Source organism: Henckelia pumila, chromosome 4, assembly GCF_033568475.1.
Source record: "Henckelia pumila isolate YLH828 chromosome 4, ASM3356847v2, whole genome shotgun sequence".
NCBI classification, from domain to species: domain Eukaryota; kingdom Viridiplantae; phylum Streptophyta; class Magnoliopsida; order Lamiales; family Gesneriaceae; genus Henckelia; species Henckelia pumila.
This window is the reverse complement of record NC_133123.1, coordinates 78,013,882-78,038,408: the sequence shown is the minus strand read 5'-3', so window position 1 is coordinate 78,038,408 and position 24,527 is coordinate 78,013,882.

Below are 24,527 nucleotides of genomic sequence, written 5' to 3'. Positions count from 1 at the left end.
GGATTTTACCAGATTCGAATAGAAGAAGACAGTAAGAAATTCACAGCCTTCTCTACTCCACAAGAACACTATATTTGGGATGTTATGCATATGGGATTGGCTAATGCACACCAGATATTTCAAAGAAAGATGGATAACCTTTTTAAAGATTATTTCAACTTTATGTTTGTTTATATTGATGATATCCTTATAGCATCAAAAAACATAGACGAACACGTTAAACACTTAGAGATTTTCTCTAAAATTTGTAAACAAGAAGGACTGGTCTTATCTGAAAAGAAAGAAGTCATAGCAACAAGAAAAATTGAATTCCTTGGTATTGAGATTGATGAAACTGGAATAATTATACAACCCTATATTGTGGAAAAGGTAAATAATTTTTCAGATAAACTCAAAGACGTAAAACAACTCTAGAGTTTTCTTGGAGTAGTTAATTTTGTAGGGATGTTCATTAACAACCTAGCAATGTACAGAAAGATGTTTAGTCCTTTGTTAAAAAAGGATGCTAGATTTATATGGACCGATAACCATACTAAAGGGGTAAACCAATTAAAGGAGATATGTAAAAATCTCCCAAAAATGGATATACCCATAGATGGAGATGATCTGGTATTATTTACGGATACCAGTGACGATTGGTGGGCAACAGTCCTTACCAAGATCACCCCAGATCGAGAAATACCATGTAGATACTGTAGCGGTCTTTTTTCAGAATCAGAGGCCATCAGATGACATATCAACGAAAAGAAATTTTATGCAGTTAAAAGGGCTTTGAAAAATGGCCATTATTTTTACTTGCTAAAAAATTCACGCTGAAGGTTGATAACACCCAGGTAAAAGCTTTCCTAAAAAATAAGATTGAATCTAAACCTGCGAAAGCTAGGTTATTAAGATGGCAAGAATTATGTCAAAATTATATTTTGGATATTGTTATTATTAAATCTCATGAAAATATTCTTCCAGATTTCTTAACAAGAGATTGAAGGCAGTGACGTGGATTCCATCATGAAAATGCAGAGGCATATCAGAGAACACCTTGGGTTACTTCAAACCGAGTTCAACCAGTTAGCCATTAATGCTGAAATGGTCGGCAGGTTACAACAAGCTGATCGGATCAAAGTATCTAATTGAATTACAGGATGTATGCAAGCTCAAACACAACTATGGGCTGCTATTCAAGGACCAATCGTGAAGGCTATAGAGAAACCATTGGTTTCTCATAAACAAGATATGCTAAAACCATTGGTTTTACAAAAACAAGAAATACAACCACCGGTTGTGAAACAAGATGTTGAGAAATCTAAAACTCAAGAAACAAGTGCTAATCTAGCATCAGCCTTTGATGATCTAGATGAAGCAACAATTGATGAAGATAACTCATCAAGTCAACCCTCCGCCTCTGGGGTAAAAGAGGAAGAGATCAATCTTAGGTCCAACACAGACAAGGGAAAATCTAAGATCGATACTAACCTAGCTATTATTTCTCCATTTCAGGTTTATCAACAGAGGTGGGAGAAATTAAGTACAAGAAGTAAAATTAACCCTAACACTTGCAGGGTTGATGTTGCAGGGATATATCCAAGAGTTTGACTAAAAAATAATGTCAATCCTAAGGATGTAAAGCTCTGGTATGAATTTGGGGCTTTGGCCTCAGTTTATACAACCTCACCAAGCTTTCCAGAGATATCACAGTTACCGAAATGGATTCAGGAAGCAGTCCAAGAAACATGGGCAAATAACGACCATTTGTCCAGAGGAGATGTGCTTGAATTATATTTCTTTAGTGCAGCTCCAGAACCAACAGGAAAAGGATCACATGAGCCCTTTCATTTCATCAAGCTAAGGAGACCTGACATGAATAATCAAAGATTCATCAAGGATCCAATATCTGAAGAAATACCATTAGTGTCCACTTTTGGAGAAAATGAAATTTCAACCAGAAGGGCATGGGGTATTTGGGTTTGTCTCACCGAGATGGACAATGTCAAGTTTTCGTTCAAATTTTATCAGAATTTTGTGAACGGATCATTCCTGTTAAACACAATGAAAGGAAAAACTACGGCTTTTACAGAAGAACTCTTCGAAAAGAAGAGAAACTTTTGGTGAAACAATAAGCTGCCGGGGAGTAAAGAGACTCGCCAAAAATTTTGTAACATGGCTTATATCGGAAGATGGTCAGAGAACATCTGCCCAGAGTGTCCAAACCAGAAGGAGCCATAATTCGGAAAAACCTTCAGACCCCGAACAGATCGAAAAGATTTTTTGGAGACAAGCAGAGGTGGACAGGGACCACCAAAGATGCGTTTTCCCAAGGGACCACTGCAAAAGCAGAATATGCCCCGACAACAATAAAGAAGGGATGTTAGGAGGATAGAGCCAAAAGAAAAAGGATGACATGTGACTGCTCTACCAAAAGATGCCATCAATAATGGCATAACATGACAAGGTGGATAACGGGTGACTCATCCACTATCTAAATATGCCATTAATAATGGCATAGAAGGACAAGACAAAATAGTTGTAAGATTCCCTGAAGTTTCTCGATGAAACGAGTGGAACCTCAGCTATAAATACAAGCATTCAAGGAAGCTGAAGACATCGATCATTCCCTTCAGTTTTCTTACAAATAAATTGTTGTAATATTTCTCTCTCTATTGTAATAAGTTTTCTTTTTCATATATGTAAGGCCCTGAAATTAATTATTTTGGGATTAGTGGAATTTATTAATTTTTAGAATTGAATTGATGGGAATTAATTGAGCCGGAATTGAATCGATTTAATTTGGAGCTTTCAGGGGCCGATTTGCAATTAGATGGTTGGACTTGGTCAAAGCAAGACTATTATTATTATTATCATCTCATCACCATTCCTCCCTCATTTCTTCCTCCCTCCTTCACGTAGACCGAGAGAGAAGCCATGGCCAACGACATTTCGAGCTTTTCTTCCGTCCGATTCGCACGATCCGATCGTTAGATTTTATTTTCGAGTTGAATTTCACGATCACCGCATCGAGGGCTTCATTCTGACGTAAGTTTTGCTACGATCCACGAACTTTGGATTTTGTTGGGTTGTTAGAATTTTATAATTTTCGAGTATAACGTTCTTGAGCTAGCATAGATCGTGTATTCGAAGTCGGTTCGAAAAAAGATCGAAGTTTGGATTTTATATGAATTTTTAGGCTTAAATTCAAAAATGGGTCTTTGGATTTTGTTGGATTTTGGTTGTTTTTGATGGATTGGAAGATGACATGAGATAGTTTGAGTTGTTTGATGATGTTGTTGATTTTTGGATTGACCGTTTATAGCCGTTATGCAGTCGAAATCGAGTTTTGGATTATCGGTTGTTTATTCGATTTGATTTTCGGGTTTTGTTTGAGTTAGAAGATTTATACCGAATCCATATTTCACATTTTAGATTTGAGTTGAAAGATTCGGGTTTGGATCGAACTTGGAAGTTGAATCGATTCGAGGATCGAAGACGGTATAGTATTGAACTTCTTGTATGGCTTGTTTTGATTCGATTTGATTTTGATTGAGTTCGTTGTTATTTTCAGATTTGAATCCCCAACGAACTTGAAAAGGTAAGAAGACGACAATTGAATGATTGGGACGATTAACTCGAATTTGATTTAATTCGAGTGCCCAAAAGAAATCACATACTTGTATGCTATTTGAATTATTTGATTTTTTTACTTGGATGAGTTTATTTTCACTTGCATACATCTTGAGCCGAAGATTCGATTCGTTTTGAACTTAGACGATTTATGGAGCTATATTGAAGTGGCTTTGGATTTCGAGATTTTCCAATTGCTAGAATACTTCTTATAGTTGCTCTGAAGTCTAGGGGTTTGAGTTGAGCGACATCCACCCCGAATGGGTTGTGTCGGTGAGTTGTTCGTGAAAACTTGACCCTGGGATCCCAACTGTATACCTATTGATATTCGATTATCCGATTAGATAATCCCGAGTTTTGAAGTCATGCATTGCATTTTAATGCATTTCGAGTTGAGTGTTGATATGATTTTTTGAATTGATTGACTCGTGGTTTTATATAGCATGATTTGTTACATTATTTGGAATTGCTTTATTTGTCTCTTTTACTGGGAATTATATTCTCACCGGATTATCCGGCTGTCGTTTTGTTTGTATGTGTACTTGACGACAGGTGGAGCAGGATCGAGTCAGAAGCTGCATGATTAGGTCGAGTTGGAAGTGATAGAAGTGAGACACCGTGAGTCGTAGGGTTGTGCTTTTGGACTTGTATTGTTTCATTTAGTCGATCGAATTATGTTGTCGAACTTGTATTCTTAATTGTTTTGATGGTATTTCGAATCCCTTATTTCATGTATGAGCTATGGATTGAACCTTGGTGGCTTGGATTGTTGATTTTGAGTTTGTAAATATTGCTCTTGCCCTGGTTTTTCTGCAGCTTGAATGAACAGTGCGGGCGCGCTATGGTTCCGCGAGGCGTGAGCGCGGGCGCGCTAGCTCTTGCGAAGCTTGGGCGCGGGCGCGCAACTTCCTGGCGCAGGCGCACTGGTTTTGCGAGGTCTCGGCGCGGGCACGCGACCCTTTAAAAAAAAATAAAAAAAAAAAATTGATTCATTTTTACGCGGCTCATCGTGTTTGATTTTGTTTAATTATTCGAGAATAGGAGATTAGAAATGGGGTCTCACATTAAGTGGTATCAGAGCGATAAGATTCTTGGAATTGAACTAGAGTGAGCGGGATAGATCGAGTCCGCATGAATTGAATTCTTGCATGTAATTGATTTATTTAAATACGTGCGAGCATGATTTATTGATTATTGAATTAATTGAATTACATGAGTTGTGATTTAATTTTCGAATCACGATTACTTGATTTGATTGAGAGCATGCTTTATTATTTATGAGTTACTTAAAATTACATGATTATGTGATTTAAATTTTAAAGCATGAATTACTTGAAATATAAACTGTATTTTTTAAATTTCGGATCCGAGTTCCACCATCTGCTTGAGCTAGCAGATCTGAGATTGTTGCGATGAGAATTAGAATCCGATTGAGATCCGAAAATTTAGTGATTTGTAGTGGAACGAACTTTTAGGACAGAGATGTGGAACACCGAATTTTGAGATGGAGATTTTGTTGGATAACGGTGATCAGATCAATCAGAATTGATACCCGGTGCAGCGGAAGTTTAAAAATTTTATATGGAACGATTCCATAATAGGTATCAAAACTTTACGATTAAATTGTGCGTGTAAAAATTAAATAACAATTAAATTTTTACCTCCAATCTCGAATCGAGATTATGGACACCAACAGATTACTCTGCTCTTGTTGTATATCCCAGGAACTGATGGACGAACAATTTTTCAATCAGGTCCACGAACAGAAGTTTAATCCCTCTGATAGATTGCACTAGAAAATCTATCAGAAGTTTCTACGAAGAGAATTAACGAATTTGATCCGTTAAACCAGACTGCAAATTCAAAATTCACAGGCTGGAATTTTTCGAGCAGAGAGGAGAAAGGGGGGCGGCCACTTTTGAAACACAGCTAGGGTTTTCGAAAATATTTTGTGACCTCTGTTGTGTAATTTCTGTACTGCAATAACTTATTTATTATGTGGGCTGCTAACAGCTTAGGGCCCATTAGTCATAAGTTCAAGTCTGACAAGCAAAGCCCGCATGTTCAGAAATTAATATAAAATTCATCGTGACTCAGATTGATAAACCAATTTCACCAATGTTCACAGAAACCATTTCTGCATCTTTTAGAGTCAAGATAAATTTTCTGAATCCGTATTCAGTGATTTCCAAAAATGCCCATCCCTATGTCATTTTAGGAAATCTTACTCCTCTACTCTTAAATAAGAAGTCCCACTTCTTTGTTCATTAAATTTAACTCTTTAAATTTAACTATCTCAACGGGGATTAAAAATCCATTACTTGTGTGACCCTCAATGGTTCAGGGATACAGCTAGCCGTGGGCTCACAACTCCTTGTGACTCGAAACAACAATTTCCGACTTGCCCATCGAATCATGGTAAGAGCGCCTAGCAACATCGCCCCATGATTCCCTAGGTATCACTGATAGTGCCTGCAAGAACCAATAGATTTTGGTTAGCGTACAGTACGGTCCCTTCATCCATATATCCCGATCGAATCAACAAACATTGGTAAATCGAGAGTCGTTCGAGATTCGATAACTATGCAATGCATCTTGAAGATCAAATAGTGACATCGCATGTGCTACTAAGAAACCATTTCTTAAAACACATCATGTACTCTGGCCAGAGATTCGTCACACTAATATCTCCTCAGATTGCATAGGATATCCACACTAGCAAGTATGTGGTGAATCCTTGACAACAAAGTATTGACTTCTATATGTGTCGTAACTGTATTCAATCCCGACACCTGATGACCCCAATAGAGTCGGTAAACGAGTCAAAGTACAGTACTAGCATATATAGTCTCAATGATGTTTCAAGTAGTAAGGACTAATGGTGTATAACCAAAACCGCGGACTTTATCCATTCGATAAGTGATAACCACTTGGAAAGTCCGGATAGGGTAGTTCGATCATTCATCGTATGAATATCCATTTGCATGCTTTGAACATCTCTATGTTCCATACCAATGAAACGTGGTACTCGGCATCGCAAATGCTAGTCTCAATCTCGAGCGATCCTTATCCTTATTAACGGACGGCTCAATCGACTAGGAACTGTTTAGAATATACAGTGACTATAAGATGTGTTTCATGATAGCCATCCCCATGTGCTACCACATCTTACATACACTATAGTATATTCAAGGTCTTTATCTAAACATCTTATAGTATGTCACAACATAATAATATGATAAAAGATAAAGTAAACGCCTTTATAAAAAGTGTAAATTATATTAAACAAAAGATTGTTTATACATAGAGTCATCAAAGCCCTTAGCCACAAGTTGGCTCACCGGGCACCCACTCTTTCAATCTCCCACTTGCCCTATAACCAACTAGTCATACTACGCAGTCCCATTGCTTCGCGATGTTTGTCAAATAATGGTCCTGGCAAGGGCTTAGTAAGTGGATCAGCGATATTGTCTGCAGAGGCCACTCTCTCGACAGTGATGTCTCCTTTTTCACGATCTCCCGGATGATGTGATATTTCCTCAGTACGTGTTTGGATCTTTGATGAGACCTTGGTTCCTTTGCCTGAGCAACGGCACCCGTATTGTCACAGTACACCGGGACTGGACCAACAACTTCAGGAATAACGCCCAACTCTTGGACGAAATTCCTCATCCAAACGGCCTCTTTAGCAGCAGCTGATGCTGCAATGTATTCTGCCTCAGTGGTGGAATCCGCTGTGGTGTCCTGCTTGGAACTCTTCCAAGAGACAGCACCGATATTGAGCATGAACACAAATCCAGAGGTTGACTTCGAGTCATCCACGTCACTTTGGAAGCTAGAGTCGGTATAGCCTTCCAATTTCAGTTCTCTTCCTCCATATACCATGAACATATTCTTAGTCCTTCGTAAGTACTTAAGAATGTCCTTCACGGCTTTCCAATGCATTTGACAGGGATTAGCTTGATATCTGCTCGTGACACTCAGAGCAAATGCTACATCCGGTCTGGTAGATATCATCCCATACATGATACTACCTATGGCTGACGCATATGGTACATGTGTCATTTTTTCTATCTCTTCATCAGTCTTGGGACACATAGACTTGGATAGAGAAACTCCATGACACATAGGTAGATGTCCTCTCTTGGACCCATCCATTGAAAACCTTTTCAATATGGTGTCGATGTAGATTGCTTGAGTGAGTCCTATCATTCTCTTAGATCTATCTCTATAGATCTGTATCCCTAGAATATAGGATGCCTCACCCAAATCCTTCATCGAAAATCTACCTGATAACCATATCTTTGTTGACTGCAACATCCCTATATCATTCCCAATGAGTAGGATGTCATCAACATAAAGTACTAAGAATGTCACAGCATCCTTAACTACTTTCTTGTACACGCACGGTTCCTCCGGGTTCTTGATGAAACCAAAATCTTTTATTGTTTCATCAAATTTCTGGTTTCAACTTCTTGATACTTGTTTGAGACCATAGATTGATCTCTGAAGCTTGCATACCTTATGCTCGCTTCCCATGGATGTGTATCCCTCAGGCTGCGTCATATAGATCTCTTCCTTAATGTTTCCATTAAGAAATGCAGTCTTCACATCCATTTGCCATATCTCATAGTCATACCAAGCAGCTATGACAATAAGGATTCTTATGGACTTGAACATTGCAACTGGTGAAAAGGTTTCATCATAGTCAACTCCTTGTCTTTGAGTATAACCTTTCGCCACCAATCGTGCCTTATAGGTCAATACCTTACCATCAGGCCCAAGCTTTCTCTTGTAGATCCATTTACACCCTATTGGAACAATTCCATCGGGAGGATCTACTAAAGACCAAACTTGGTTTGTATGCATCGAATCTATTTCCGACTGCATAGCTTCAAGCCATAAATTTTAATCCGCATCAGAAATTGCTTCCTTGAAGTTTCTTGGATCACATCCAACGTCGGGTTCATCTTGATCCCCTTCAAGAAGAAGACCATATCGAATAGGAGGTCTAGAAGTCCTCTCAGATCTTCTAGGTATAGGCGTGTCTATCAATGGTTCCTGAGGTGTAGGATCATTATTTTGTATTTCGGGTTCTTCTCGAATTTCTTCGAGTTCCATTATCTCGCCTTTCTTATCCAATAAGAACTCCTTCTCCAAGAAGGTGGCATTCCTTGAAACAAACACTTTTGTTTCAGTAGGATGATAGAAATAATATCCGATTGAATTCTTCGGATACCCTACAAAATAACATAAGGTGGATCGACTATCCAACTTATCTCCCACTGTCTGCTTCACGTAAGCAGGACATCCCCAAATCCTTAAGTACGAATACTTAGGAGCTTTGCCATTCCATAACTCGTATGGTGTTTTATCCACTGCTTTGGTGTGGACGTTGTTCAACAACAACACCGCCGTTTCAAGTGCGTAGCCCCAAAACGAAGGTGGAAGCTCAGTGAAGCTCATCATGGATCGAACCATGTCCAACAAAGTTCGATTACGACGCTCCGATACACCATTCAGCTGAGGTGTCATAGGAGGAGTCCACTGAGAGAGAATCCCATTCTCTTTCAGATAGTCCAAAAACTCGGTACTTAAGTATTCTCCACCTCGATCCGATCGAAGTGCTTTAATACTTTTTCCTAGCTTGTTTTCTATTTCAGCCTTGAATTCTTTGAACTTTTCAAATGCTTCAGACTTATATTTCATTAAATATAAATACCCATACCTTGAATAATCATCAGTAAAGGTAATGAAGTAGGTGTGGCCAAATTGAGTACCAATTCTAAATGAACCACAAACATCTGTATGGATCAAATCCAACAGATTTTGACTACGCTCAAGTTTTCCCTTAAAAGGAGATTTAGTCATTTTTCCTTTCAGGCAGGACTCACAAGTAGGTAGAGAGTTAATATCAGACATATCAAACATGCCCTCTCCCACTAGCTTGTTCATCCTCCTTGAGGAAATATGACCTAGCCTAGCATGCCAAAGGTTTGCCGGGTTTTGACTATCGATTTTCCTTTTGTTCGTTGTTACCGGTTTATCAACATAATTTATTGGAACGTCTTTTAATTTTAAGTTATATAGATCGTTTTCAAGTTGTCCATTTCCAATCAAACATTCATTCTTGTAAATATTGCAAATCCCATTCACAAAATTGCAAGAAAAACCATCTCTATCAAGCATAGAAACAGAAATAATGTTTTTAATCAAATCTGGAACAAATAAAACATCTCTCAAAAGTAACTTAAAATCGTTCTGCAAAATTAAATAAACATCTCCCACAGCTTTAGCTTCAACTCTAGAACCATTTCCGAGCCTCAGCTGGATCTCACCCATTCTAAGCTTGCGACTTCTTGTCATCACCTGCAAATCATTGCAAATGTGAGATCCACATCCGGTATCCAATACCCAAGAAGTAGTATTAAGTGAAACATTTATTTCAATATAGAACATACCCTTCGCAGTTCGCAACTGCTCTAGATATTCCTTGCAGTTACGTTTCCAATGACCGGGTTTCTTGCAGTGATGGAAAACATCCTTGGACTTTTCCATGTTTGAAGCCTTTGTCTTGTTCTTCTTCTCGGGTCCCGTTTTCTTGGGTGGGGCAGAACGTTTCTTACCCTTTGTACTTGGCCCCTTCTTAGTTGAAGAAGAGGAGCCCACCAAGAGAACTGGTTTATCCTTCTTTAAAGTGGCTTCATATGTTACAAGCATATTGACCATCTCTTCAAGGGAGGCCTCTATCTTGTTCATATTGAAATTCACCACAAATCCGTCAAACGAAGAAGGAAGAGAGAGAAGTAATAAGTCCACATTGAGTTCATGCTCCAACACCAAATCAAGCGTTACCAACTTCTGTATGAGCCAAATCACTCGTACCACATGATCACGGACCGAAGTCCCTTCACGCATGCGACACGTCATTAGCTCTTTTACAGTAGCGAACCTTTCAGCTCTCGATTGAGCCCCAAAAAGTTCCTTGAGTTGTACGTGAATGTCAGCAGCATTCACGGTGTCCTCAAATCGCCTCTGGAGTTCATCAGACATCGAGGCTTGCATATAGCATTTGGCCTTGATATCATGGTCCCACCATGTATCAAGTTTGGCCAACTCTTCCGGACTTATATCAGCTGGTGCTTCCTTCGGAGGAGATTTTTCTAACACGTAGAGCATCTTCTCCGAGGTCAAGACAATCTTCAACTTACGAAACCATTCCGTATAGTTTGCGCCAGTCAGTTTATTTTGTTCGAGGATAGAGAATAGTGGATTGCGCGAATTCATCTTAATGAAATACTGAAAAGAAACAGACAATAATCAGTGATTGTTTAATTAATTTACTAAGACATAAAATAGGCGAAATTTATTTTATGAATCTCACTCCACTATTTTAACGATTTCACTACCCTCTAGTGAAAACGGGAAACTGTTTTCCTTAGTGGGAACATGGAGTCCAATTGACAAACTATGGTCCCGAATAATATCAGCCAACCATAATTTTCAAAAGGTAGAGCCCAATTGCTTCCAAAGCAACCTCCACGTTTTTACCTCATGTCCAATAAGGGCCCAATAATATGACGCCGTTTATTGTGACATGTCAAGATGACCCATCAATATTAAGTTGTGATGGACAGTCGCCATGTGGATCTCCCAATAATATGAGCCGATCCCATGGGAGTTCCACCCAACTTACAACATGTTTCGATCCAATGTACAGCTTTCCGACGAACGGGCCCCCCCAATAATATGAGCCGGACCGTATCCGCGGGTAGCATCTCATACATTGATCGTTGATGGAAGGTAGGAACATTTAAACAATATTTAAATTTCCTTTATTTATCTTGATATCAATTTTAAATCATATTTAAAATGAGGGATTTTAATTTTGAAAATTTGTCTCATCATTTAAAATTTGTATGCTTGCGGGATTCATACAATTTAGTCTAAAACATGCATACAACGATAATATCATATATTATATAGGATGATCGATTCCATTTCTAATCGACCCGTGGTTGCCAATCACGAGTCTAAGTCCAATCCTAGGTAATATGCAGGTATGCAATGCAATCCTATTACATTGAGCTTCCAATTTACATTTCTTCAGTCTTTATTGTCTGCTGGGCCCACCTCCGTTTTCAAATCTTCATCTCCCACTAAGTCTAATGTATTTACAATAAATAACTATGACAAGTAGGGGATACATTTCAAGGGGTGGGAACGGGCCATAAACCAGACCCACTTTTATTACATATGACAATTCATATAAACCAGGCCCATTAATAAATCCAACAACAATAAAAACAAATGTAAATTCCTAACATACACCTACAAAATTGGTCATGGCAATCGATCATCCTTATCCAATAATATTTAATTCAAAATTAATTTATTGGATAACATGCAATGGCAATTAAATTTAAAAGGATAAAATCATATTCCATATATAAAATCTTATTTTACATACAAAATCATATTTTATCTTTTTATCAAATAAAATCATATTTTATATATAAAATCCAATTTTATACATAAAATCATATTTTACTCAATATTTCCATAAGATCATATCTTATCATCAATCGTACCAAAAATAATTAATTTCATAAAATCTGATTTAACGGATAAAATCTATAAATTTTCCAAAAATTCAAATTTATCCAAAAATCAATTTTAAAATTTTCGGACTCGAACAATTCGATCCGACGCCTCATGGACCAATCAAAAACAATTTTCGATCGGACCAAAAATAGAATTTTAACATATTAAAATTTTAATTTAAAATAAAAATTAATTTTTCCCGGGCCGCCCGGGACGATCCCGGGCAGCCCGCGCCACAAAAGGGGCTCGGGCCGGGCAGCGACGATCGCTGCCCCCCGGGCAGCGATCCAATCGCTGCCCGTGTTTTGCCCGAAAAAAAAAAAAATTTATTTTTAAAAAAATTTATTTTGTTTCAAAAATCGAGGCTTAAAAATTTTTGTACAATCGATTAATTTAATCGCTTGATCTGAGCAACCTGGCTCTGATACCACTGTTGGAGAACGGTGATCAGATCAATCAGAATTGATACCCGGTGCAGCGGAAGTTTAAAAATTTTATATGGAATGATTCCATAATAGGTATCAAAACTTTACGATTAAATTGTGCGTGTAAAAATTAAATAACAATTAAATTTTTACCTCCAATCTCGAATCGAGATTATGGACACCAATAGATTACTCTGCTCTTGTTGTATATCCCAGGAACTGATGGACGAACAATTCTTCAATCAGGTCCACGAACAGAAGTTTAATCCCTCTGATATATTGCACTAGAAAATCTATCAGAAGTTTCTACGAAGAGAATTAACGAATTTGATCCGTTAAACCAGACTGCAAATTCAAAATTCACAGGCTGGAATTTTTCGAGCAGAGAGGAGAAAGGGGGGCGGCCACTTTTGAAACACAGCTAGGGTTTTCGAAAATATTTTGTGACCTCTGTTGTGTAATTTCTGTACTGCAATAACTTATTTATTATGTGGGCTGCTAACAGCTTAGGGCCCATTAGTCATAAGTTCAAGTCTGACAAGCAAAGCCCGCATGTTCAGAAATTAATATAAAATTCATCGTGACTCAGATTGATAAACCAATTTCACCAATGTTCACAGAAACCATTTCTGCATCTTTTAGAGTCAAGATAAATTTTCTGAATCCGTATTCAGTGATTTCCAAAAATGCCCATTCCTATGTCATTTTAGGAAATCTTACTCCTCTACTCTTAAATAAAAAGTCCCACTTCTTTGTTCATTAAATTTAACTCTTTAAATTTAACTATCTCAACAAGGATTAAAAATCCATTACTTGTGTGACCCTCAATGGTTCAGGGATACAGCTAGCCGTGGGCTCACAACTCCTTGTGACTCGGAACAACAATTTCCGACTTGCCCATCGAATCATGGTAAGAGCGCCTAGCAACATCGCCCCATGATTCCCTAAGTATCACTGATAGTGCCTGCAAGAACCAATAGATTTTGGTTAGCGTACAGTACGGTCCCTTCATCCATATATCCCGATCGAATCAACAACCATTGGTAAATCGAGAGTCGTTCGAGATTCGATAACTATGCAATGCATCTTGAAGATCAAATAGTGACATCGCATGTGCTACTAAGAAACCATTTCTTAAAACACATCATGTACTCTGGCCAGAGATTCGTCACACTAATATCTCCTCAGATTGCATAGGATATCCACACTAGCAAGTATGTGGTGAATCCTTGACAACAAAGCATCGACTCCTATATGTGTCGTAACTGTACCCAATCCCGACACCTGATGACCCCAATAGAGTCGGTAAACGAGTCAAAGTACAGTACTAGCATATAGAGTCTCAATGATGTTTCAAGTAGTAAGGACTAATGGTGTACAACCAAAACCGCGGACTTTATCCACTCGATAAGTGATAACCACTTGGAAAGTCCGGATAGGGTAGTTCGATCATTCATCGTATGAATATCCATTTGCATGCTTTGAACATCTCTATGTTCCATACCAATGAAACGTGGTACTCGGCATCGCAAATGCTAGTCTCAATCTCGAGCGATCCTTATCCTTATTAACGGACGGCTCAATCAACTAGGAACTGTTAATATACAGTGACTATAAGATGTGTTTCATGATAGTCATCCCCATGTGCTACCACATCTTACATACACTATAGTATATTCAAGGTCTTCATCTAAACATCTTATAGTATGTCACAACATAATAATATGATAAAAGATAAAGTAAACGCCTTTATAAAAAGTGTAAATTATATTAAACAAAAGATTGTTTATACATAGAGTCATCAAAGCCCTTAGCCACAAGTTGGCTCACCGGGCACCCACTCTTTCAGATTTGGTATCCTTTCATACTGAATATCAGAATTGTCTTCTGAAGAATTTTAGCAGACGACAACCAGCAGTAACTCCTTCGACTGATTTAGATCGTACCACTAATGCCCTGGTAGATGTCACTCTGACATCGATAGGAGTTCTACCGAGGAAGTTTTAGTCGTTTATGTTACCGAATTTGAAGAGTACCAAGAATGCTGTTGGATGTGGGAGTTGAATAGAAGGGATCGATCAGTTGGGTGATTCTCCGAACTACACAGACGATCGGAGAATTCGGTTAGTGTGGTACCAACTTAGAGGATCGATAAAAGTTGGTAGAAATTGGAGAAGATAGCATTAGGAAATCAAGGTTCGATCACTTTTTGGAATCCGCTTTCATCCAAATTTCTTCGACAGATTCCTTTTCACCGTGTGATTAGAGTTAGAGGGACTTAGAGATCATCTTTTATCGAAGGATCTCCGAAGAGAATTTCCTTGTGTCTCTAACTCCGACAAAGATACTAGCCGTTTCATTGCTCCTTTTGGCCACAATAACAGAATTTATGAGAACTTAATCACATGACGAATCAATCTTCGAGGCAATAGATTCTAGTTGTACTCTTTTCGAGGATCAGATTTAGATTTCACCGATGACGACTGCAGGAAACAGTAGAGTATGATTTCTATTCTTATTGTGATATGATCGGTTACACACCTTATCTTTCTTCTTATTGATATTTATTGATGCATCCCAATTTGTTGAAATTTGATTATCAGTATTCGCAATTCTTTGAATTGATGGGATGAGTTAGAACCGAACAGTATTGTATTTCAGATTCTGATTTGATTGAGATTTTGATTTGATTGTAACTGAGCAATATCGTACTTCAGTTATCAGATTGTGATTTGACTGTCTGTTAGTTGCTTTATTCAGTACAGGACTACTGTGGATTGTTTCAGGAAGTTGACAGATTCAGATCCGAGTCAATAGACGAACGGAAATCCTCCGCTGATGTCCTAGAATCTAGCTTGAATTGGTTGATAAACCAGTGGTTAGAGAGTTGCTGTTATCATCCAGATGAGATTTCTGGATTACCTCTGAGTCATGAGGTTAGATTCAGCAATGACTTGAGATCAGACATCATCAGCTGAGAGTTGGATAGAAAGAAGTACTGAAGACTGAACTTGGATCGAGGTATGACTGCTTTGGAGTTTGGTCGTACTGTTTGTAGTGAAACTCATCTACAGTATTGTAGATCTTCTGAATTGAATCTATCAGAGGTATTTAGATGGAATTAAAAATTCTTATCGATCTTTTTGGTTTTGTTCGAAGAATAGTACTGATCATACAGAGTATTGGAGGATGGTCTTACAGAATTGTGTGCCGAGACGTTTCATGCTACGCTATTGAAGTCTGAATTTTGATTGTATTGAGATGTCCTTTCCTCGATCATATTAATTTTAGATCTGGAATTTCTGTGATCATTGCTAGACCGAAGCTGTTTTGATTGAAGCCAAACCAACATCTGTACCTGAGAATTGAATATTTTGAGTTCTATAGCAGATTTTCGAGAGATTCTTATCGTCATGGAGCCAATTTCTCATCTAACTCCAGAGAATGCACTTGTACCTGAATCGAATCTTATGAGATCAGTTTGTTTGTCATGAAGAAAAGATCGACCCGAGCTTCAGTATTTTTCTTATTTTCCTCTGTACTGATAATCTTCAGTGCATTGCATCGTCTTATCCAGATTCGGGAGGTATTCTTATTCAGAGGAAGTCTGTGATAGCTCAGTCATAGTAACAGCTGAAGCAGTATGAGACTCAACATCCGATTCATGATATTGAATTGGCAGTAATCTTATTATTTGTTAGATCAAACATCTCTATCTCCAGTGAAATTTTCGAAGTCTTTTCTGAACTGGGAAGTCAGAGTATGAGTTTCGCAACCAAACTGATTTTGAGATTGAGGAGAAGATTGGATATGATGAAGAATCTGATGGTGAATTCTAGTATGATCCGAAGTAGAACAGTGCAACAACTGAAGTTGAACAGAATGATCTATTATTATTTTATCTACTACCGTTATTCTCTTGAGCCGGTGAATCTGTTCTTATTTTATCTACTATCCTTGACTTCGCCGACCGATGAATGTTGCATTTCTGATTTAGAGTCTGAAACAGATAGGAAGTATATCAGAATTCTCTTATCCAAACTGAGCCAGAATTTAATTAGAAGATGGAGATAGTGCAGAAACAGATCGAATTGGAGAATTTAATGAAGAAGAGTCAGAACTGGGCACAGTCTGAGTTTCGGGACAGTGACGATACCTCAAGTTTTGAGTAATTGCTTTGTCGTGCCAGAGATTTTGATCGAGACAGAGTATCTTGAGATTGACACTTTGCAGTTATTCATTATTCTTTCAGACGACCGAAAGATATTAGAGGATTGAGAAGTCGACCTTTATAGGAACAGATGAAGAATGAGATTCGAAGTTTGATTTCGTAATTGCTAGTCTGTCCACTTTTGATAGCTGATAGAGAGAAGGAACCGACTGTCTGTGGTACAGTTAATTGTCAGAATGGAAAGAAGATTATTTTGTGACGAATACCTTTCTGAAGCTATCGATCAGTCTGGAAATTAGAAGTCATCTGAGCTGTTGTTAGACCGATTGCAGAATCTGCTGCTGTATTCCATATGGAATGAACTCCAGACTCGACCCAATGTTGATAAGTTAGTCAGAAAGAGTTTCAGATTGTTTTGCTCTGTCGCAGTTTTATCCGTGCAGAGTAGAATTGGGAGCGTTCGACATGTGGTCACGGAGGTATAGAACTGTTTGATTTTGAGATGCTATCTGACTATAATCGAGGTTTGGCTGTAGTCTGCTTCTGTTTCAATACAGAATGAATTTCAGACACGACAATATGAATGAGATTTTTGTCAGGAAAATTTTTTGATAGTTGATTTGTCAAAGTCTGTCCTTTCAGAATGAGATTTTGAGTTAACTCTCACCTTGAACTTAGCCTTTAAGAGACTTTAATTATTGGATTATAATTGAGTTTAGTTATTATTCTCAAAACGACGGACAGCCAAGAATAAGCGATATAGACCTTAAGAGGATATGTTGAGCTGTAGTGATTGATTTTGGCACTAGCTGGATGGTTTTCTCATCTTTTGCGAAGTTTCTGTACAACAGTTATCAGACGAAGATCTTGATATCAATTTTGCCAATCCGTTGTACGAGAAGGAATGAGAATCCCAGTTGAATTGGGATGATTTTCTGAGTTCTCTGACTTGGGATCGGATTTGATTCGAGTTTCGATAGACGGATGAAGATTTTCTGTCTAAGATGAAGACGACTTGAGAAGAAGGATGAACGAAGTATTTCGATTTCCAACGCAAATCTCTGTACTTATTTTCAAGGAGTTCTAGTAATTCAGAAGATTCCTCCGTTTAGAGGCTGTGGCAATTATGTTAAGAGAGAGAACTGTCTCGATGAACTCTCGAGCTCCTTTGAGATTCTAAAGGAGATAGGCGATCTCGCCTACCGACTTTTACTCTTTCAGTTCCCCTTGCAAAACTTTGATTCTCCGTATTCTTCGGGTATTCTCGACATGCTTCACGTCTTTTGTTGCTAAATTCACAGATTTTCTTTGATGTTGAGACGAAAATTGATGAGTCGCCAGTTTTGTTTGAGACGACCGATTCAGAGTTGACCGAACATAGTAACAGCTCTTTAGCGAGACCGAATCAGATGAGTTTGTGCAGTTGAGCCGATACGAATTTGAAGAAACGATACTAGTACCGGAGTTTGATTAGAACCGAGATTTCAGAGTTAATTGAAAGAAGAATTATTATAGCAGTCCTCGAACTGTATCTTGTTTTCTGAGATGGAACTGCTTTGATTTCGAGGACGAAATCTATTTTTAGAGGGAGAGAATTGTAAGGCTCTGAAATTAATTATTTTGGGATTAGTGGAATTTATTAATTTTTAGAATTGAATTGATGGGAATTAATTGAGCCGGAATTGAATCGATTTAATTTGGAGCTTTCAGGGGCCGATTTGCAATTAGATGGTTGGACTTGGTCAAAGCAAGACTATTTTTATTATTATTATTATCATCTCATCACCATCCCTCCCTCATTTATTCCTCCCTCCTTCACGTCGACCGAGAGAGAAGCCATGGCCAACGACATTTCGAGCTTTTCTTTCGTTCGATTCGCGCGATTCGACCGTTAGATTTTATTTCCGAGTTGAATTTCACGATCACCGCATCGAGGGCTTCATTCTGACGTAAGTTTTGCTACGATCCACAAACTTTGAATTTTGTTGGGTTGTTAGAATTTGATATTTCGAGTATAACGTTCTTGAGCTAGCATAGATCGTGTATTCGAAGTCTGTTCGGAAAAAGATCAAAGTTTGGATTTTATATGAATTTTTAGGCTTAAATTCGAAAATGGGTCTTTGGATTTTGTTGGATTTTGGTTGTTTTTGATGGATTGGAAGATGATATGAGATAGTTTGAGTTGTTTGATGATGTTGTTGATTTTTGGATTGACCGTTTATAGCCGTTATGCTGTCGAAATCGAGTTTTGGATTATCGATTGTTTATTCGGTTTGATTTCTGGGTTTTGTTTGAGTTAGAAGATTTATACCGAATCCGTATTTCACATTTCAGATTTGAGTTGAAAGATTCGGGTTTGGATCGAACTTGGAAGTTGAATCGATTCGAGGATCGAAGACGGTATAGTATTGAATTTCTTGTATGGCTTGTTTTGATTCGATTTGATTTTGATTGAGTTCGTTGTTATTTTCAGATTTGACTCTCCGACGAACTTGAAAAGGTAAGAAGACGACAATTGAATGATTGGGACGATTAACTCGAATTTGATTTAATTCGAGTGCCCAAAAGAAATCACATACTTGTATGCTATTTGAATTATTTGATTTTTTTACTTGGATGAGTTTATTTTCACTTGCATACATCTTGAGCCGAAGATTCGATTCGTTTTGAACTTAGACGATTTAGGGAGCTATATTGAAGTGACTTTGGATTTCGAGATTTTTCAATTGCTAGAATACTTCTTATAGTTGCTCTGAAGTCTAGGGGTTTGAGTTGAGCGACATCCACCCCGAATGGGTTGTGTCGGTGAGTTGTTCGTGAAAACTTGACCCTGGGATCCCAACTGTATACCTATTGATATTCGATTATCCGATTAGATAATCCCGAGTTTTGAAGTCATGCATTGCATTTTAATGCATTTTGAGTTGAGTGCTGATATGCCTTTTTGAATTGATTGACTCGTGGTTTTATATAGCATGATTTGTTACATTATTTGGAATTGCTTTATTTGTCTCTTTTACTGGGAATTATATTCTCACCGGATTATCCGGCTGTCGTTTTGTTTGTATGTGTACTTGACGGCAGGTGGGGCAAGATCGAGTCAGAAGCTGCATGATTAGGTCGAGTTGGAAGTGATAGAAGTGAGACACCGTGAGTCGTAGGGTTGTGCTTTTGGACTTGTATTGTTTCGTTTAATCGATCGAATTATGTTGTCGAACTTGTATTCTTAATTGTTTTGATGGTATTTCGAATCCCTTATTTCATGTATGAGCTATGGATTGAACCTTGGTGGCTTGGATTGTTGATTTTGAGTTTGTAAAGATTGCTCTTGCCCTGGTTTTTCTGCAGCTCGAATGGACGGCGCGGGCGCGCTGTGGTTCCGCGAGGCGTGAGCACGGGCGCGCTGTTCCTGGCGCGGGCGCGCTAGCTCTTGCGAAGGATTTTAAAATAATTTGCCCATATAATATTTCATTTCCACTTTTTTTTAATATTATATATATAACACATATATATACAACTTCTAAGTTCTTAAAACTTATAAGCTGGTTTAAGAACTTATAAGCTGTCATGACTTATTTTAAAAATAAATTATTAAAGTGTTTTCTATTGAACTTATTTTAAACGAATTAAAGATGTTGATGTGTTTGACATTGTAATATTTTTTATTGTCAAAATTATCAAAACAAGTATAATACTATAAATGTAAAATAATTTTTAAATTTTATCATAAACATTAAACCTATATTAAAAAAAAATTTAAATATTTCATATTTTAATTTTAAAAATTGATATTCTTTGAAAATTTCATGTTTAAAAGATATTTAATATTTAATAAGTGGAGGACATATCATGGATTTATGAAAATATAGAATGTTATTTTGGATAATTAAAATTTTAAAATAATATTTTTTTAAAAAAAAAAAAGATAGGGTCACACCAGCTTTTTTAACAACAACGTATATAAGCTGTCAAACAACTTATTTTGACTGCTTGTAAACTGTTTGATCAAATTATTGCCAAACAAATTAAAAAAAACTTATATCTTTTTTAGCTCAGCCAAAAACTCAGTATTTTAATTCAAGATGCACGATTATAAAAAAACAAATATATGTCGAAAACAAAAAAAAAATCATTGATTTGTTTCATTTTTGATATATTTAATCAATTATGTACATATATTCTAGATCACAAAAAAAAAAAATCAAAATTATGTGTTATGTTATGGATTCAAATTTTGGAAGATTTAAATTTCAAAATACTAAAGTAATTCAGGGACGTCGACGGAGTTATTTAAAGTTGAATTTGGATAAAATAATTTCAAAAATCCATACATTTTATTTATAAATTTATTATTGACAATGAAACAATATATCAAATCACTATTCATGCAATCATCCACTACTTATATTTCGCACACTAGTTATGTGAGGTATAATTGATTTCAAATGATCCACCAATTACTTATAACCTAAAAAATACATCTTCGCAAGAATTAATGGAACACAAAATCTATTTCGTACATTCTTCATGAACCCATAGTTATTAATACATCGATGGAAAGCTAGCATGTGTTTATGTGTGGAAAGTTGAAGCATACTAAATTTGAAACTTTGCATAAAAATTAAACAAAATTTACGGCGATCTCTCAAAATCAAAATAACCATGATATATGAGAGAATATATCATGCATGTTGCGGGCAAAAAACACATACAAGAACACGAAATATTCATCAACTAGCTAGTTAGCTCTTCGTGGACGATCCGATATTCCGATCGGGCGAAGATTGTATATAGATCCTATTCTTCAAATGAATGATGAAAGCTTGAGTAGTACGTGCGACTCACATAGAACGACTCCCCACTGGGGGATGCAAATTACAAGGGAATTTCTTTGGTAGAATCATTATTGACAGCTTGTATGCATGAAATCTTAAACAGTTATCTCCATTTGCAAATATATATGTTGGTATGATGCCATGCAAGAACCCTTTTTTCTTCTATTTGGGAGATATGTGTTGAGTTTTTACTCTTCCTGCAATCCTTGCTTTAATCATTCAAAAGCGTACTTTTGTTCCCAGCCTTGACACTAGCTTGCATGATACCACTAAAAGTGAAACAAGATTCTAGCGACGTCGTTTGAACGTTCATCAACTGGATTATCATAGTATTTGAAAAGAGCTTTTAAAAAATAATTCTCAGTTTTTTTTTTCACCAAATGTGAAAATTTCGAAGAACGATTCGTTAAGTACAAAGGAGAAATGAATGTTAAATCGCTGAAATAATTAGAATATGACGTCTTCTAGTGAAGATTTGCACCCAAATTATTAATTATTAAAGAAATATTTTAATGTATATATATATATATATATATATATATAAATAAGAGGTGGTTGGCAGTAAAATAATTGTGATGTCATGATTATAGAAAGTGCAATGATGTGTATCTCTGCTAGATCTTTGGTGAATCTTGAAAGTAACCTAGTAATCTGACTATTATGGGTTATTTTTGTTTGGAATTTTTCTCCCTCGAATATCTTTTAGGATTTTTTTTTTGTTCGAACTCTCGATCGATTTTAATATATATTCACATTTATAATTTCAATGTGTATATATTTAATGCAAGAAATATTGAAATATTCCATCTCGTCGCAATGACGCATAGGGGTGGTTCGATATGATATATCGTGGTATTAATCGTATCGAAAATTTCGGTACCGATATTGTACCGAAAATTTTGGTATGACATAAATTCATATCGTTTTTATCGAAAAATTTGATATACCGAAATTCGGTATATTATCGGTATGATACCACGTATACCGACATTTTAAAAAATTAAAATGTCAATATACATGGTATCATATCGATACCGTGTATACCGACTTTTTTTATATTTTTTTCGGTATACCGAAATTTTGCAAATCCTATACCGATACCGGTACCAAAAATTTCGGTTCATACCGTATCGAAATTTTTGGTATATCAAAATTTTCGGTATATACGATTTTTTTTGGATACGGTATAGGCGGTGTGATGACATTTTGGTATTTTTCCCCAACCCTAATGATGCATGAGTGGACGCTTCATATTTACTACAGTACAATAAAAATTCACGAAATCATAAAATTTTTTCTATAAAATGAATATTAATCATTTAATTTTTTTTTAATATTTTTCAGAATCAGATACATTTGCAGCAAACAAATATATGTATATATAAGTTAATTTTTGTTGTGAAAAAGTAAAAATTTATGGTAAAAAGTAAAAACTCCAAAACTCAAAATATATCAAACTCTACACTTCACAATATTTTTCTCTCAATTCAATTGTATTTTTCATCACAAATGAAGACCTATTTATAGATCCATATTTGAGATTAGTCCAAAAATAAATACATCATCATCTACATCATCACACACTAATTTTCCACATTTTACAACTCAATATTCAACATTCAACATTCAATATTCAACATAATATTAATAATAATAATATTTTTCAACACTCCCCCTTGTGATGATAATCGTGATATGATGATTGTCTTCATTACGTATTTTATACTGCCTCGTTAAAAATCTTACTAGGAAAAACCCAGTGGGATAAAAACCATAGTAACAAAAAAAGAGTGCAGCCACGTAAAATCCCCTTCATGTTAACATGAGTGATTCTTCACATATTCCGCAGATTGCGCATCCCAATGTTGTATATATGCTTTTTGAATATCTTCGTGGGAAGTGCCTTTGTGAAGAGATCTGATGAGTTCTCACTTGATTGAATATAACAGATATCAATATCTTTATTCTTCTCAAGCTCTTGAGTGTAGGCAAAGAACTTTGGGGGTATATGTTTTGTTCTGTCACTTTTGATATATCCTTCTTACATTTGAGCAATACATGCAGCATTGTCTTCATACAACGTCACAGGCTTCTTGTCTACTGATAATCCACAAGAAGTTTGGATATGTTGTGTCATTGATTTTAGCCAAACACATTCACAGCTTGCTTCATGTAGCGCAATAATCTCAGCGTGATTTGATGAAGTTGTTACGAGTGTTTGTTTCTGTGAACGCCAAGAAATTGCGGTGCCTCCATGAGTATATCCAGCATCAGCATAACCAATGATACTTTGATTGGTGTCTTTTGAGTACAAAAGTCCCAAATCTGTTGTTCCTCGTAGATAACGAAATATATGTTTAATTCCGTTCCAGTGCCTCTTTGTTGGATATGAACTGAATCTTGCCAATAAATTTACAGCAAAAGATATATCAGGTCTAGTGCAATTTGCAAGATACATAAGGGCACCAATGACACTTAGATATGGCACTTCTGGACCAAGAATAACTTCATCATCTCCACATGGACGGAATGGATCCTTTTCTATGTTTAATGATCTTACAACCATTGGAGTACTTAATGGATTTGATTTATCCATATTAAAACGTTTAAGGATCTTTTCTGTATAATTTGCCTGGTGAACAAAAATTCCACATTCTTTTTGTTCGATTTGCAAACCCAGACAATACTTGGTTTTTCCAAGATCCTTCATTTCGAATTCTTCCTTAAAGTACATCATAACTTCTTGAATTTCTTTATTCGTTCCAATGATGTTTAAATCATCAACATATACAGCAATAATTACACATTCGGATGTTGTTTTCTTGATGAAAACACAAGGGCATATTGGATCATTTACATATCACTTTTTCATCAAGTGCT